Source organism: Dama dama, chromosome 10, assembly GCF_033118175.1.
Source record: "Dama dama isolate Ldn47 chromosome 10, ASM3311817v1, whole genome shotgun sequence".
NCBI lineage: Eukaryota > Metazoa > Chordata > Mammalia > Artiodactyla > Cervidae > Dama > Dama dama.
In genome coordinates, this window is record NC_083690.1 from 27,835,970 (window position 1) to 27,854,433 (window position 18,464).

Genomic DNA, 18,464 nt, shown 5'->3' on the forward strand with positions numbered 1-18,464 from the left:
CGTAGACTGGGGAGGGACCTTTCCACCAGAGTACACAGCCAGAATCCCCTTAAATTTAGAGACACATCTGCCGCCTGGTCACTTGGGTCTCCTCCTGCCAATAGACCAGCAGGCAACAAAAGGACATGCCATACTGTTGCAGGAAGGGGGACTCCTTCCAGGACCCAAGAGTGGGCTCTTGTCTAACATTCGTGAATGAGTTGTGTAAGGAGACGCACGAGCTGACAAAGCGACAAACTGTATTGGGAAGGGGCATCCAGACAGAGAGCAGAAGTTAAAGAGAACCCAGGAGAACGGATCTGTCATGTGGCTCCCAGTCTTGGGTTTTATGGTGATGGAATTAGTTGCCAGATTTTCTTTGGCCAATCATTCTGGTTCAGCATCCTTCCTGGTAGTGCAGGTATGGCTCAGCCAAGATGGAAGCCAGTAAGGATTCTGGGAGGTGGTAGAATGCATGGCATCTCCTTCTGATCTTTCCTGAACTCTTCTGGCTGGTGGTGGCTTCTGAGTTCCATCTTCCTTTCTAGGACTTCCTATTGAAGAAGAACTCACGCAAATGGTTAGTATGGTGTCTGGCTAGGGTAGGCGATTTTGCTCAGTGTGCTTCCCCTAACAACATGGATGTGCAGAGGGTAAGAGACTATGGTCAGAACAGGAAGCAGAACCACCGCTATGTACTGGGGGACAGCAGGAATATGCTTAGCATTCAGGTGATCCATTAGAATATCTCCAGCTACCCATGCTGATGGTTTTTTTTTTTTTTTTAACAATTGTATTTATTTATTATTATGTGTTATTTTTGGCTGTGCTAGGTCTTCATTGCTGTGTGGGGGCTTTCTCTAGTTTCAGAGAGCTGGGGCTATTTTCCTGTTGGGGTCTGTGGGCTTCTCATCGCGCGGGCTTCTCTTGTTGCAGAGCACAGGCTCTAGGTGTACAGGCTTCAGTGGTGGCTGCACATGGACTCACTAGTTGTGGCTCTCGGACTTAGGTGCTCCGAGGCATGTGGGATCTTCCCGGACCAGGGATTGAACTGGTCTCCCCTGCATTGCCAGGTAGATTCTTAACCACTAGACCACCAGGGAAGCCCTCATGCTAAGTTTTATTTGTAAGTGAGCAAGTGCCATTGGCACGGGCTCGTAAAGCATGCTAACTAGGGCTCAGACCCTTCAGGACTGAGGACCAGGCTCCATCCCCAGACGAAGTGTAGAGAGCAGCAGAAACACTAGCTGAGGCCAGGAGCAGAAGGGAAGGGGTGGGCTAGAATGAGTGGATGTAGGGGAAAGAGCTGAGAGATACCAGTTGTGTCTCTAGAACTAATCTTCCTTTCCTAAGTTTACCCAGAAATTGTGATCAAGCAGAATCCTGGGGAAGTTGTACTGGGATGAAGAGAACTTAACAGGAGAAGTAAGTGGATCTGAACTGTGCCTAAGTGGACTGTAGGACATTGTTGGTGCCCCACCCAGATTTTTGCCAACACTACACCCATCCCCCATGTCCCCCACCTCTGGAGAACGGCCCAGAAGCTCTCCTGGAAGAATTTGGCCAGTGGTGAAATTAACTTGGTGATACAATTTTGGCTCCAGAACTTTCTCTAGATCAAATGTGGTCAGTTGAGACCACATTCTTGCTCAGCTTTCTATCACTGACGTACCATGATAACCCTATTCTCCTGAGAACATTTCCCCAGTCACTTGATCCAGAATTTCCATCTTGGACTACATCAAACTCAAACTCTTCTGCATGGCAGAAGAAACAATTAAGAAAATGAAAAGACAGCCTATGGAAAGGAAGGAAAAAGTTTGAAAAGCAAATATCAACGGGGATTAATATCTTAAAATTAAAGAACTTAGTCAACCTAATAGCAACAGCAACAACAAAAAGACAAGAGAAAATAAAATGAAAAGGAGGGGACTTCCCTGGTGGTGCAGTGGATAAGAATTCGCCTGCCAGTGCAGAGGACTTGGGTTCAATCCCTAGTCCAGGAAGATTCCACATGCTGAGGACCAACTCTGCTCTCACAGCCATAAATAAACAAATATTCAGCATTTAAAAAATACAATAAGAATCATTCATAAAGGTGAGAAAATTGAGTTTCTAAGAGGTGATGTTACAAAATGCCCCAAAGCTAGAGATGATGCCGAAAGCTCAGCTTCTTTGTACACCAATGTAGAATAAAATCTCAGAGACAGAGTTTTGGGTAAAGTAGAAAAGGAGTGCTTTATTGCTTTGCCAGGCAAAGGGGGACACAGTGGGTTCATACCCTCCAAACCATCTGTCCACCATTTGGGGAAGATAGTGAAGAGTTTGCTAGCAATTGTTCAGAGAGGGCATGATCAACTTAACATTCTTCTTCTCTTTTTCTTTCATTGCATTGTGATATTCTGTTAGCCATATATCAATAGCATGAACATTCTTCTGATGCGTTGGTGGTGAGGTAAGTAGGGGTCCATGGTCTCAAATTTCAGGTCCAACTGTTCAGGTGTCTACATGCTTGTGGGCAGGATACCATAGTTAATCATCAAATTCTCCCATCTAGATATCTGCAAAATAACTCCAAGATATTGGGTTCATCCCTTGATGAGGCATCAGGCTCTTACCCCAAGGCTACTCTTAATTTTCTTGGCTTCTCCCTGGTTTTGCATCCCTGCCCTTCTCTAATGAACAACTGCTTGAGTCTGCCCATTAGCACTCAGGGAAGGCCGTGGAGCCTGAATGAAGGCTGTTTCCTATAATCAAAGAAATGGAGGAGGGGACTTCCCTCGTGGTCCAGTGTCTCGGACCCCATGGTCCCAGTACAGGGGCCCAGGTTTGACCCTGGTCAGGGAGCTAGATCCCACATGCTTCAATCCAGTGCAGCCAAATAAATAAATATTAAGAAAATTTTAAAGGGAGGACACAAAGTTCTTATGTGCAGGAGCCCCACAGGGCCCTGGACCGAGGGAAGGCCAGATCTCGACACTCTCATTCTAGATTTCAGTGGAAAAAAGAATCCCCTGGGTTACTCTTACAAATGGAGATTCCTGATTCCCACTCAGACATTCCATAGGTCCTAAGGAGCCACTAGTGATAGTGAACCCCTCAGCCAATGCAGGAGACTTTGAGATGAGGATTTGATCCCTGGGTCGGGAAGATCCCCTGGAGGAAGGCACAGCAACCCACTCCAGTATTCTTGCCTGGAGAATCCCATGGATAGAAGAGTCCAGTGGGTTGCAGTCCATAGGGTTGAAAAGAGTTGGACACAATTGAAGCGACTTAGCAAACATGCCCCAACCACTAATGTCGAAGAAGCTGAAGTTGACTGTTCTATAAAAACCCACAAGATTTTCTAGGACTTACATAAAAAGAAAAAAAAAAAAAAAAACCAACCAGATGTAAAGATGCCCTTTACATCATGGGGAATTGGAATGCAAAATAGGAAGTCAAAAGATATCTGAAGTAACAGGAAGTTTGGCCTTGGAGTACAAAATGAAGCAGGGCAAAAGTAACAGAGTTTTGTCAAGAGAACACACTGGTCATAGCAAACACTCTCTTCCAACAACACAAAAGACAACTCTACACACGGACATCACCAGATGGTCAATACTGAAATCAGATCGATTTTCTTCTTCTCTGCCAAAAATGGAGAAGCTCTATACTGTCAGTAAAAACAAGTCCTGGAGCTGACTGTGGCTCAGATCATTGGCTCCTTATTGCAAAATTCAGGCTTAAATTAAAGAAAGTAGGGGAAACCACTAGGCCATTCAGATGTGACCTAAATCAAATCTCTTATGATTATACAGTGAAAGTGAAAGTCGCTCAGTTGTGTTCGACTGTTTGTGACCCCATAGACTATACAGTCCATGGAATAATACTGGGATGGGTAGCCTTTCCCTTCTCCAGGGTATCGTCTCAACACAGGGAACGAATCCAGGTCTCCCGCAAGGCACGTGGATTCTTTTCCAGCTGAGCTATCAGTGATTATACAGTGGAGGTGATGAATAGATTTAAGGAATTAGATCTGATAGACAGACTGCCTGAAGAACTATGGACAGAGGTTTCTAACATTGTACAAGGGGCAGTGACCAAAACCATCTTAAAGAAAAAGGAATGCAAGAAGGCAAAGTGGTTGCCTGAGGAAGCTTTACAATTAGCTGAGGAAAGAAAAGAGGTGCAAAGCAAGGGAGAAGAGAAGGAAAGATATACCCAACTGATTGCAGAGTTCCAGAGATCTGCAAGGAGAGATAAGAAGGCCTTCTCAAATGAACAATGTAGAGAAATCCAAAAACAATAGAATGGGAAAGACTATCGAGATCTCTTGAAGAAAACTGGAGAGATCAGGGGAACATTTCATGCAAAAATGGGCACGAACAAGGACAGAAAATGTAAGGACCTAAGAGAAGCAGAAGAGATTAAGAAGCGGTGGCAAGAATACACAGTCGAACTACAAAAAAGGTTTAATGACCCAGGTAACCACGATGGTGTGGTCACTAACCTAGAGCCAGACATCCCGGAGCATGAAGTCAAGTGGGCCTTAGCAAGCACGCCTATGAACAAAGCTAGCGGAGGAGACAGAATTCTAGATGGAGCTACTGAAAATCCTAAAAGATGATGCTGTTAAAGTGCTACACTCAATATGTCAGCAAATGTGGACAACTCAGCAGTGGCCCCAGGACTGGAAAGGGTCAGTTTTCATTCCCATCCCAAAGACAGGCAGTGCCAAAGAATTTTCAGATTACAGCACAACTGCACTCATTTCATGGGCTAGCAAAGTTATGCTCAAAATCCTTCAAGCTAGGCTTCAGTGATCTATGAACTGAGAACTTCCAGATGTATAAGCTGGATTTAGAAAAGGCAGAGGAACCAGAGGTCAAATTGCCAACATTAGCTGGATCGTAGACAAAGCAAGGGAATTCCAGAAAAAAAATCTCTTTCGGCTTCATTGATTACTGGAAAGCCTTTGACTGTGTGGATCACAGCCAACCATGGAAAATTCTTAGAGATGGGAATACCACACCAACTTACCCGTTTCCTGAGAAACATGTATGAGGCTCAATAACGAACAACCTGCTGGTTCAAAATTGGGAAAGGAGCACAACAAGGCTATATACTGTTCCTCTGTTTATTTCAGTTTATGCAGAGTACATCATGCAAAATGCAGGCTGGAGGACTCACAAGCTGGAATCAATTTTGCCAGGAGAAATATCACAAACCTCAGATAAGCAGATAATACCACTGTACTGGCAGAAAATAAAGAGGAACTAAAGAGCCTCTTGATGAGGGTGAAAGAGGAGAGAGAAAAAGCTGGCTGAAAACTCAACATTCAAAACACTAAGATCACGGCATGTGTTCCCATCACTCCATGGCAAGTAGAAAGGGAAAAAGTGGGAGCAGTGACAGATTTTATCTCCTTGGGCTCCAAAATCACTGCGGATGGTGACTGCAGCCATGATGTTAAAAGATGCTTGTTCCTTGGAAGGAAAACTATGACAAACCAAGACAGCGTATTAAAAAGCAAAGACATCACTTTGCTGACTAAAGTCCATACAGTCAAAGCTATGGTTTTTCCAGTAGTCATGTATAGATGTAAGAGTTGGACTGACCCTTGCTTAACCAAATCAAGTGGAATTCTGATCATTCTAATGGAAGAGAGAGCTTTAGGCAGCTGAGATCTAAGCCCTCAGGGCTTCCTAATATCTGTGTATGACCAGTTAAGTTTAGGGGGCTGACCTGGCTTCCTAGATGGCGCTAGTGCTAAAGAACCCGGCTGCCAATGCAGGAGATCTAAGAGATGTGGATTCCATCCTTGGCTGGGGAAGATCCGCTGGAGGAGGGCATGGCAACCCACTCCAGTATTCTTGCCTGGAGAATCCTATAGACAGCGGAGCCTGGTGAGCTGTATTCCATAGGGTCACACAGGGTCTGGCATGACTGAAGTGACTTAGCACCCATGCACTCTGGGCCTGGGGTGGGGTGAAACTAAGCACATTCCAGGAAGGGCATGAAGGCAGGAGGCCTAGTAGCAGCTGCTGGAAGATTTACATGAGGTTTCAGAGTTTTCCATGGAGCTCTGGATGAAGAATATTTGGAAGATTTGGAAGAATACAGGTAATTGGAAGAATACAGTGTTGTGCAGGAGGCCATGGTCTCAGAGATCCTAGATTTTTGGAAGTCTAAATCTCACATGCTCATCTCTAAATGGACAAAGACGTGAGGCTCCCAGCTCACTGTGGATTAGGTCAGGAAGTTTGCATCATAGCTGCCTAGCATGGGGCTTCCCTGGTGGCTCAGTCAAGAATCGGCCTGCAATTCGGGAGACCTGGGGTCCATCCATAGGTTGGGAAGATGCCCCAGAGGAAGAAACAGCAACCCGCTCCAGTATTCTTGACTGGAGAATCCCCACCGGCAGAGGAGCATGGCAGACAACAGTCCATGGAGTCTCAAGGAGTTGGACAAGACTGAGCAACTAAGCCCAGCACAACACAGCTGCCCAGCTTCGGGTCTGACGCCCAAGAGGTGCTTAATATCCATTCATCTGAGCCAGCAGTGCTGGTCCTCAACCAGATTTTCCAGAGGATTTTTAATATCATTTCTTTATAACTGTGTGGGGTTTCCTTGCAAAGGTAGTCCAGTCATGTGTCTGGTTCAATATTCAAAAGCGTCAAAAAGAAACTTCCTTGGTGGTCAAGTGGTTAAGAACCTGTCTGCCGATGCAGAGGATATGGGTTCAATCCCTGCCCCGGGAAGATCCCACATGCTGAGGGGCAACTGAGCCTGTGGGCCCCAAAGCTGAAGCCCATGAGCCCTATAGCCTGTGCTCCACAACGAGTGAAGCCACTGAAATGAGAAAGCAGAGCACCACAAGAAAGAGTAGTCCAATCGGGAAAACCACATGCAGCAAGAAGACCAGCACAGTCAGACAGAAAATCACCACACTGCTGATTTCAAATGCCTTTAAGAAAGAGAGAAACTTTGACAATGTTCAAAGCCCCTGCTGCAGGAACACACTTAGAGCATCCATCCCAGCTCCCAATTAGAAGGGTGCATGCCTGTGTGCTAAGTTGCTTCAGTCCATGCTAAGTTGTTTCAGTAGAGTCCGACTCTTTGTGACCCTCTGGACTGCAGGCCACCAGGCTCCTCTGTCCATGGGATTCTCCAGGCAAAAATACTGGAGTGGATTGCCCTGCCCTCCTCCAGGAAATTTTCCCCACCCAGAGATTGAACCTGAACGCCCTATGTCTCCTGCATTGGCAGCTGGGTTCTTTACCACTAGTGCCATCTGGGAAGGCCCATCAGAAGGGTACATCCCTAAAAAGAAATGTGATTGTATCTATGTGATAAATTTGGAGAGATCTGGGCTACACCCACTGACAGTAGAAACTCAACTACTGTTGACATCAGACCCTCTAGGGACACTGGACAATGAGCTCTCCTGAAGTCTTCTGTGACCATTTCAAGCCACACCCATGGTTGGGTGTTTTACTTCTGGAGCTTTCATTAACCAGACCCTGGCAACTTCTGTGGAGCCTTATTTACAGTGATTACTAATGGCAGGGGTGATGGTCAACTTCTTAGACGCATTTTTGTTCACTTGCCCACCTTATTTCAGTGTAAATTAAACTCTGCTTTTTTTTTTTACTCCTCTGCTTTTTTAAAAAACTATTTATTTATTTGGCCCTTTGAGTCTTAGCTGTGGCACACAGGCTCTTTCATTGCAATGCAGAGGCTTCTCTCTAGCTTTATTTATTTGGCTACTTTGAGTTTTAGTTGGGGCACGCAGGCTCTTTCATTGCAATGCACGGGCTTCTCTTTAGCTAAAGCACATGGGCTGAGTAGTTGGAGCAGAAACTTAGTTGCCCAGTGGCATCTGGGATCTCAGTTCCCCAGTCCACCACATCACCTGCACTGGAAGGCTGATTCTTAACCAATGGACCACCAGGGAAGGCCCTCCTCTCTGCTTTCTGTGTAGTGTCCCATGTGACCAACAAAAGAGTTCCCTCAGTGCATGTCTTATAGTGGGCGCTTGCCCACATAATCCTCTACATGACATTTGTACCTTCCACTAGGAGCCACAGAAATCTGTGTTTGTCATTAGGGCTGTTTACAGGCATTCCCAGGGAGTGCTAGTGGTAAAGAATCCGACTACCAATGCAGGGGATATAAGAAATGGGGATTTGATCCTGGGTTGGGAAGATGCCCTGGAGGAGGACAAGGCAACCCATTCCAGTGTTCTTGCCTGGATAATCCTATGGACAAAGGAGCCTGGCGAGCTACACTCCATAGAATAGCAAAGACTCGAACATGACTGAAGGACTTAGCAGGCACTCACAGGCATTCTAGTTCTTTTCCTTCCAGTCAGAAAGTGGAAAGAGTTCCTGTCTCTGCCCACTTTGAAATTAGGGACGACTTTCACTTTTACACATTGGAGAAGGAAATGGCAACCCACTCCAGTGTTCTTGCCTGGAGAATCCCAGGGATGGGGGAGCCTGGTGGGCTGCCATCTATGGGATCACATAGAGTCGGACACGACTGAAGTGACTTAGCAGCAACAACAGCAGCATGGATTAGTGAATACAATGTGAGCACAACTGTCCTGTGTCAATTCTGGGCAGAAGTTATAGAAGCCAGGCCATGTTTCCAAGTCCTCCTCCCTCTATTCATCGGTGATTGGATGATGATTATGGAAGCTCATATCCAGATGGCGCCTCTTCCCTTGGCCTTAATCCCAGGGGAACTAGAGTGAGCAGCCCTCTCCCCACTGACCAACACGAGACACACAGCATGAGCCCGAAACAGACCTTAGCTGCTGTAGCCACCCAAACCTGGGTGTTCTCTGTTACTACAGCATAACTTCACCTTCTCTGTCAGATACAGAAGCTATGACCTTCTACACAAATCCAGGAGAGACCTGGATCTTCTAGAAGAGCACTCACTGCTGAAAAGGAACTTCATGATGAATGGGCTGCTCCAGCTCCTGAATTCAGTGAGCTCAATCCAAGGCTGTGGATGCTTCTGAGAGCCAGCAGGAGCCCTGCATCCCTTTTCAGCAGCTCCCCACAGGAGACTGAATGGTGCACCTGTTTCTCAATGTGGTCTGCAGCCCCAGTCCCTCATATAGGAAACCACCACCCCGAGTGCCATAAGCCATCTTTCCGATGGTTCTTAGACAAAATGTGTAAATAAGGTGGGCAGAAGACAGACATTTTTTGTGCAAATGAACAGGGACTTGTGTGTGCTGTAAACCCTGAGTTCACTTATGACTGAGAAGCTCTGACTGTTGTTTTTATAATTTAATGTCAACATGACTGGATTATAGTATTTGCAACTCATATTTTAAGTAGGCCTGCTCAGTCCTTTCAGCCCTGTCCAACTCCCTATGTAGGCTGCCAGGCTCCTCAGTCCATGGGTTGTCTAGGCAGGAATACTGGAGTGGGTTGTCATGCCCTCCTCTAGCAGATCTTCCCCAACCAGGGGTTGAACCTGTGTGTCCTGCATTACAGGCAGATTGTTTATCGCTGAGCTACTGGGGAAGCCTGTTTTAAGTATAAATGTTCAAGGTAAAAATGTCAAAGTGCAGAGTAGGTTATAGTGAAAAGCAAAAGTTCTCCTCTATCTCTGTATGCAGTCACACTCAGCCATCTCTCTATCCAGCCAGCTAGGAGTGCAGGCACATCATCTGGCCCTGAGGTGGTCTATAGAGTGTGAGAAATGGCCTTGACCTTCAGTAGGCTTATGTTCGGTTCCCAGTTAATGAAGTGGTGCAGTAGTGCTTCTGCTGGGACTGGAGCAAGCTGGATGGCGACTTTGTGGATCTAGCGAGCACTTGTCTCATCCCAAAGGGGCAGCAACAGCTCTGTACCAGCTGTTCCTTGTTCAAGGAAACAAAGAATGCAGACTTAGTGTTGCTGGATTCCAAGTGAAAGAAATGTGTGGTTCCTCTGCCAAACTTCACACACAGAGGCTGGACCTGATCAACTGGCAGATGCTATAGTTCTGAAGATGGCTCTGAGGCCTTCGAAAACTAGCTTTCTTAGAAAAATTATTTTATGATACTAATTATTTTTCTTTATACTTTTATATGCCTTTCTAATCTTTATTCATTTATTTATGTATTTTTTATTTTGGGCTGTGCTGGGTCTTTATTGCTGCATGCAGGCTTTCTCCAGTGGCTCGGGCCACTCTTTGTCGGGGTGTGCAGGCTTCTCCTTGGGGTAGCTTCTTTTGGTCTGGGGCACAGGCTCTAGGTGCCTGGGCTCGGTAGTTGTGGCGTGCGGGCTTTCTTCCTCTGCATTATGGGGGATCTTCCCAGACCAGGGTTCAAACCCGTGTCTCTCACATTAGCTGGCGAATTCTTTACCACTAGACACACCCCCAGAGAAGCTCTGAATCCTAGCTTTATCAGTCAGTCATTCCCAGTTTCCTTATCTATAAAATGAGATCCTCAACAGGATTCTTATGAGGATCAAAGGAGATGGTGAAAGCACGGAAGACACGGACTCTTCATACAGCTTCTATCCAGGGGAAGAGTCAGCTGAATCTCATCTGGGAGTTACACACATGAAGGCTTCTTTGGGACACAAACCTGAAAGATGAACTGTTAACTGGGTGCAGCGGTGAGAAGGGTGGAAGGGAAGAAGCTAATCGGCAGAGGGACTGGCTCCAGAAAAATCCCTGGGCAATCATGCAAGCCCAAACTAAAGCAGTGAGGCCAAAGAGCAAACAATCTTTCGGGAGGCAAGGATTTCCTAAATACACTGTGAGCTAGAAGCAGCCTCTCAGTTCTGCCTGAGGCCAGTCCCTGCAAGTTTAGGACTTCCCATCACACCAGCCAGCTTGCGTTCAATTCTCTGCCAGAAAAACCACACTCACCAAATCTTCCGCAGGGCCCTCGAACCACAGGGCTCAAAAGTGAATCGTTTTGCAGGCAGAGGAGGAAGACTAAGAAGGCAGGTCAGAAGGTACAGTGGGAGGAAGCAGGCCGGTTTGCCTGGCAGCTGAGGTGTCTAGCGGGGAACGGGAGCGGGGCGCGGCGAGGGGGCGGGGGTGCCTCCAAGACTGGTTGGGCAATTTGCAGCGTCCACAACTTCAGGTTGAGGAATCTGATCAGGTTGTCAGACCTCAGTCAAACGGAGAATGGGCGCCCCCTAGGAGCAGTAATCGGGAGTGGACACCGAAGGACCCAGATGAGGGGCGGGGGAGGAGGGGGTGCGGCTCAAGATTCGGTAGACTGCCTGGCACAGTTTTCTTCTCCCAGGAGCTCACTCCTTCTGGCACGACGGACACCTGCGATCCCAAAACAGCTGGGCTAAAAGAGCCCTTGAGAAAAGAACTACCAACACGTGCCCTGTGTCAGCCCCTGAAGGTGGGTATTTTCGTGAACATTGTCACAACACTCTGCTTCTAGGTAGGTATCATTATCCCCATTTTTCATATGAGAAAAATCGAGTTTTGGTGACTTCCCAAGGAGGGGTGGGGATTTTGCATGACTCCAGAGCCTTATCCCTGGAGCTCTCCCAACTTGGAAGCTACCGATTCTCTGAGGTTTGGGGGAACAAGCATCAGGTGTGAGGAGTCGAAGCTTTCCAAGAATCAACAGCGTGACAGCACTGTCGGCAGAACCACGCCTCCCCTGTCGCGACCATACTGATTACTGTTGCTTTCCTTTAAGAGCCTTCCCCTGAAAGTTGAAGTCCTCGCCACACGGGGAGACGGATATTATACATTCCTGGATCTCTCCGACGTCTCTTCTCCCCCACCCGCATTGATCCCCACTGGCGACAGAAATTCTTCCCCTCCACCAGCGAGTGAAGCCTTGAGACTACATGTCCCGGCAGGTCGTCAGAAGCGGGTGGCGAGGAGAGAAGGAAAGAGGCTCTCCGTTTCCTTCAGCTCTCAGTTTGGACTGTCGGCGGTGATGCACATTTCACCAGCCAACGTCCTTTCTCTGTTCAGCTAAGGAGGGGACTACGTCCTCCAGCAGGCACTGGCGTAGAGGATGTGCTAGGCCGCCATCTTTATTGTAGTCCTTTCTCCTTTTTCCACAGGGAGTATCCTTAGCGAAAGAACAACAAGTCCCAGGTCACCGTCTCCACATTCCTCCAGCGGCCATCTTTGCGGTTATACCCCGCCCCTTTCCCTTCCATTGTCTGGTCGAAGATAATAGAAGGGAGCCTGGAAGACTGCAACTCCCGTCAAGCTTTGCGCCAACTGAAGGGGAATTTCGATATTACAGCCGGGCGAGGCCACCGTGAGAAGCTAGGTTACCTGCCATTTTTATGGTAGTCTCCTTAGCCTCTTGGCCCTGTCATGCTTAAGGAACTGTAGAAGACTAGGAAACTACTATTCCCATCGCACCTCGTAAGCTGGGCTTCTAGTCAGGTGTCGCCCCTCTTCCGCCATCTTTGTAGTCATCGTTCGCACGCGTCTACGCTCTGCAACCTGGAGCCCTGGGGCAACCGGACTGTAACTCCCGGCATCCACCACTCCCCGTTTGGCACGTCCTACGCCGTTTAGTTTGTAGTTCCCACTGACCGCCCCCCCCCCCCCCCCCACCACCCGCCCCAGCATCCCTTTAAGCCTATGGTAGCACTGTCGCCCGCAGGACTACTACTTCCGTCGTGCCCTGCGCATTTTATTCCTGAAAAGTGGAGGTGGAGGGGTAAGGAGGGGGCAGGAGTCAGGGTTCCTCTTCGAGGAGGGAGTAAAGAGGAGGAGGAGGAAGGAAGGAGGAGGGAGGGGATCGGAGCGGAGGGGAGGGGAGGGAAAGGGAACAGAGGAGAAAGGAGGATGCAGCTCAGGAGGGAAGAGCGAGGCGGCCAGGGCCCCGAGCGGAAGCAGGGCTGAGCCGGCGAACCCGGGGGGCTGAGGCACGCCGATTGCCCCTTCACCGCTTTCATATCCCCTTCCATCATTTCTTTCCACCATCCAGCTTGAGGAAGGGGATTTATTCAGGTTTTATTTAACTCTATCTCCCGAGGGTCCCGCGCTGGGGGAAGGGAGAGGGCGGGGGCGCGCGCAGGCTGGGTTGGGGGTGGGGCGGGGCCCAGCAGCTTCCTTCACTCCCCTCTGCTCACCCCTTAGCAGTAGCGCGGGGGGCCGCAGACCAGGGGCGGGCCCAGGGGAGGGGGCCAAGTTGCAGGAACCCCCCCTCCCCGGGAACCGGCGGTGAGCGAGGCTTGAACCCCGGAAACGGTAGGGGTCCCAGGCCTGGCCCTGGACCCCTGGGTTGTGGAAATCGGGAAGGGGCCAGTTAAAGGGCCGGGGGCGCTGGGGAGAGGCGGGGCGGGATGGGAGGAGGGGAGCTGGGACTCGGACCCCCTGACTGAATGGGACCCGGGCAGAAGCTGTGCACCCTGCGCCCCAAGAGCCCTTGTTGGCCTGGGGGGGACTGAGGGACTGAGGTCCCCAGAGCTGGACCTTCCCCTGGAACGGCCGCGCCCCCGGCGCCCCCTGTCTGCACTCGCCGTCGTCCAGGCCTCCGCCCTCGGGGGGCCGTGGACCCCGGCGTTCTGAGCGTTCCGCGACCCGCGCTGCCCGGCTCCCCCGCCGCCGATGGCCGCCGACCCTCCGGGAACTGCCGAGAGGGAGAGATGGCTCCTGGGACACGTGTGAGGTGGGTTCATGCGGCTCCTCCTCACCCCCAGACCTGGGCAGCTCCCAGTCCATTCATCCTCAGCCCAGCCTCTCTCTACCTTGCCCGCCCCCAGCCTCAACCTCTCTTTGCGCCAAGCTCCTCATCTCCAGCCCTCTTTCCTGTTACCTCTCAACCCTGGGGAACTGGCCTTCCTTCCTCCACCCTGCTTCGCCTTGCAGACCCCCATCCCCGCCTGCAGTTGCAGCCCTCCAAGGCCCCTCCCCTGGAGCGCTGGAGGGCTCCTCTCCCCCCATGGATGGGTCTGGAAAGGGGGAAGCTGGGGTAAGACTCTGGATATGAAGAGACCCTCCAGGCCTGCTGAATCTGTGTGGGATCTTGGAGGATCTGGTTTCCCTGGGAAGAGAAGCCCAAGGGATTCCAGACAATTAGGGATGGAAAGCAGCTTGGGAAGCTGAGAGGCGGGGGTGGTGCACATGAGCCCATCTTGAGTTCTATGGAGATGTCAGGCTGGATTCTAGAATCCCAGGGAATCTGGGAGATTGCCCAGGTTGACCTGAGAGACCCATAAGAAGTCTGTATTGGAGCAGAGGGAGCTCTGTGGGAACAGAGTTGACATTTGGGGCCACGGAGGCGTTCTGAAGCAGCGTCTCAAAGAAGGTCTGTGAGCGCTGGGAAGTTGGGCAGCCCGGTGGATCTTTAGGGGTTAGATTGGGTGAGCAGGTTCCCATTGAATCTGAGGAGGAAATCTAGGCTTTAGGGGAAGAGGAGTTGGGGGTTAGTTGTTTCTGATGGAAATGAGAGGTCTGGATTTGGTGATCAGGAATCTGTGGGGATCTGGGAGGTAAATTTGGGATGTTTCAGCTTGGAGAGAGCCTGGGATGGAGCACATTTGGAGAACAGTGCAAGAGTTAGGACCTGTCTCAGCTGACTCCACAAACAAGGAGCCCCTGGTTTTTCCAGGAGCTTCGCTGTGGGGATGTCCGTGGAAAGGCCCTTGTCCCTCTCGGTGTCCCTTCGTCCCTGTGGGCCCCCCTGACCTTGCCACCCTCCACACACAGCCCTCGGCGTTGCTGACGCCCCCAATGTCGTCGAGCAGCCGGGGGGCCAGGGGCCGGAGCGCGCCGACGCCGAACCCGCTGCCGGGCCTGTGTGCAAACTGAATGCGGGGACTGCCACTTCTCCCAAGACATGAAGAAGTTCGGGGGGCCCGGGCGCATGAAGCAGTCGTGCCTGCTGGGGCAGTGCACCGCCGTGAGTGCACCGCCGTGAGTGCTGCCCCCACTGCAGGGGGGCACCCTTCCCCAGCTGACCTAGCACCTATCTGGGGGGCTGGGGGTGACTGTCAACGGTCATGGAAAGTTGCCATGGGTTCTCTCATTCATTCACTGGCTGGTTCACATATCCGCCAGACCCATTTCTGTCCTCAGCTTCAAGCTGGGGCCAATGTTAGGGTCCACAGAAGAATCCCTCCCATTCCCCATCTTCAGGCTTTTCCCAACTTTAAGAGGCAGAGGCCCACAGAAAGCTCGGGCCCCCTTGGACCCCCTCCCCAGAGCCAGGAATGTGTCTTTGCCTTCTTTGGCCTCTGTTTCACCTGTGAGGGTGGTCTCGGATTTGAAGCTAGTCTTACCCACTGTGTGACCTTGGGCAAATCACTGTGACCCTCAAGGTACCTCCTCCGTGAAATGTTTCCTTTGCTGAGTTGTAAAGGTCAGACAGCATGGATAAGAATGTACCTGCTGCCAGGAGCAGCCCACAGTAGGTATCCAAGAACCATAAGGTTGTGCCCACGTTCCTCAACCGTAGCGCTCCGCAGGGCTCCCGAGAGTGGTCCTTTCCCAGGAGCCATAGGACCAGCTGCATCCTGTGCTCCCCTTGTGACCCCACCTCTCTTTTTCCCTGCCGTCACCCTTCCTGGTTGGTCTCTTTGCCCCACAGCCCCTCCTGTGCTGGTGCGCCGCCTCCAGTCCTACCTGAACCCGTGTGCTTGGAGGACGCGGCGGGCCAGGTCCCGGCTCTCGGCGCCGCGTTAGAGGCCATGCTGGCCGCGCTGGGGGCCAAGAGCCGCTAGCCCCGTCCCAAACCCGCGGCCGCCGCCGTCGCTGCCACCACTGCCTCCGCGGGCGTTTTCCTGGCCAAGGTGCTGGGGTTCCCTGTGTGGGGCCTCTACCTCGAGCTGCATGAGGCCGACCTGGGCCAGCTGGCGTCTGGGGGCCCAGCCTGAGCGCCAGGCACGCGGCCCAGCTCGCAGTCCCCTCCCTGGCCGTCTCCATCTCCCCATCTCTGTCAGTGTCTCTGTGTCCTCCGACTGTGTCCGTCTCTCTGTTTTCTTTGTATGCTTCTCCATCTTTTTCTCTCTGGGTCCTTCTTGTCTCCCTCTACGACTTCCCATATCTGTCATGTCCTTGCTTCCCCATCGCTCCGGTCTGCCTCTCTGAGCGTCTCTTTGTCTTCCAGTCTCTTGTTTCCTCTGGGCCCCCTGGGAGCCTGTGTATATGTCCACCTCATCTCAAGGAAGGGACCCCTGTCACTCTGTTTGCCTCTGTCCTTCTCTCTGTCGTTTCCTGGCCAGGAACATGCCTGCTGGCCCTATGGTGGAAGGGCTCCTCCTGACACATTTCAGCCCCCTTTCCGCAGGGTCACGCCACCTGCTGCTCTCCCTGTCCCCATCCCAGCCCTTGTGGCCCTCCACCCTCTCCCTTTGATGCCCTCCACCCCTTCCCCTCCCTCTGCCCTAATCCTACACCTTCCCTTCTCCTCAAATCAGGTTTTTGGAGACAAAAGAAAAATCTCACCCCTTTGAAGAGTTTTATTTTTGAGAATAAATTAATTTTTTGTAAATAAAATGTTTAGAAAGAACCTAGAATTTACCAGTATATATAGTCGTTGAAAATGGGGAGACAATTTAAGGAGAATAAGATCCTTGGGGTATGACCTGGTCCCCCCAGCCATCCGCAAAAGCCACACTATAAAGAGGAGGTTCAGGAGAGCCCCAATACACGGATGCCATCTGTCATCCCAAAGTGGATGTCTCCTGAGCAAGAAACAGATTTGACTTAGCTTTTCAAGAGTCAGACATCCATTGACTAGGAAGTGAAGCACCTGAAGATGGGAAGTCGTAACAGTGGTCACAATCAGAGAGGTAATCTCGAGGAGTAAATGAACTCCAGGGAAAAGGGAGGCCTCGTTGCTCAGAATGTCCATATCTTCACAGAGGAAGTGAGATAGATAGAGACAAGAAGGCAGTCCCTGGATGTCCCCTAAATGACAGGAAGGGGACCAACTGTACTCCCCCCTGTAGAGTGGGAAGTGAAAGTCAAAAGTGTTAGTCACTCAGTCACGTCCGACTCTTTGTGACCCCATGGACTATAACTGAAGCGTCTTCAAAGAGGTATTTCTTTCCACCCAGGAAGTGAGCAACCAGTACCACAGGAAGGGGAAATCATGACATGCTGTCCATGGAGTCCCACCCAGATCTGGAAGGGAGGCCATAGGAATTGGGCAGGACGACCCAGGCATAAGGACTAGAGGCCTGGTCCCCAGGAAATGTTCCCAAATATGTTGTACACAAGGCCTGTCTGCTAGACAGCATGTGTCTCCTTTCTAGCCAAGAGCAAGGCAGAAAAGAATCCCTTGTGAGAGAGAAAAAAAAAAAAGGGAAGAATCAGCTGTGAAAGGGAAAGGGTTGCAGCCTCTAACAGGAATTCCCACCTCCTCTATTCAGAGTATTTGGCCTTGAGCTCAACCAAGAAAGTCACAGCTCGGTCTGTCCAAAAGCTGTAGTCCCGGATTATTACATACCCTCGACACTTCCTCTCAAAGACCGAGTCCCCTAAGGGGATACTACTGAGGTGGCTGTTTGCTGGGGGGGGTGGGCACTCCCAGGGCAGTCATGATGCCAGCCAAGTTGCCCGCTAGGCCTTTGGCCTTGAGTCTTGCTTCCCAGAGCTGATCCACCACCATGGAATTGTTAGGGCTCAAGTCATCCTGGTCACGTGCCGCGAGCCGAAGGTGCTGGCTGAAGGACCAGAAGGCCTCCTGGGTGAGGCTCAGACGTTCTCCATCTTCCAGGCCATGCCAGTTCTCTAAGGGCATGTCGGTCGAAGGCAGGGTTCTGAGTGAGAGTCCGGGGATTTAGAAGTCGGGATCACTAAAGGGAGTGCCTTGGTGCTTGAGCTGCACGAGAGACAGAGGCAGATGAGAGTGAGGGGACCCAAACGCTGCCCCAGGGTGCCCCTGAATTCACATCTGCCTTCCATGAGACTGGCCTCCTCCTAGGGGAGTCAGCATTCCCTGCCTCTCAGAGAGTTGATGAAATGTGCTAGCACAGAGCCCCAGAACTGTTAGGCTTCAACTCAGCCTCCTCCACATACAAGTTGTGCAACTTTGAATCACAGCTTCAGTAATTCCCACATGGCACTATAATGGGGAAGATGATAAGATGTAATAGACATAAAGCACTTAGCACTTGGCTTACGATTAGGGTGTTAATATCATTCAATAATGACATTTATATTAATATCATGAACACTATGATTATGTTACTTATTGCAGTATTTGCAAGCTAAATATATTAGTGACAATGTGGTTAAAGCCGTATTTCTTTTTTACTCACATTCTTCAGTAATTAATATTTGTTCAGTTTTAAACAATCATTAATATGCAGTTATTAATATTGAATTGAATTATATTATTTAGTGAATGCTTTCTCCATTAAATTTCTCACCTCCAGAAACCTACACCCACAGGATTTTAGTCCACACTGATCAGTTCTGTAATTGATAGATCACCTAGTCCTACATCCCCATTTTACAAATGGGGAAACTCAGGATCCTCAAAGTTACCCAGAGTATGGTGGCAGATATGAGACTAGAAATTAGAGGACGGGACTTCC

The 18,464-nt window shown here is 50.2% G+C and overlaps 1 long non-coding RNA gene across 1 annotated transcript; it reads left to right on the plus strand.

The window, feature by feature from the left end:
* Positions 1–12,544: 12,544 nt before the first annotated feature.
* On the plus strand, positions 12,545–16,436 carry LOC133063641 (uncharacterized). Its single transcript, XR_009694455.1, has 3 exons — positions 12,545–13,588; positions 14,629–14,835; positions 15,509–16,436. It is a non-coding gene; the product is annotated as an uncharacterized LOC133063641 (long non-coding RNA).
* The last annotated feature ends 2,028 nt before the right edge of the window (positions 16,437–18,464 follow it).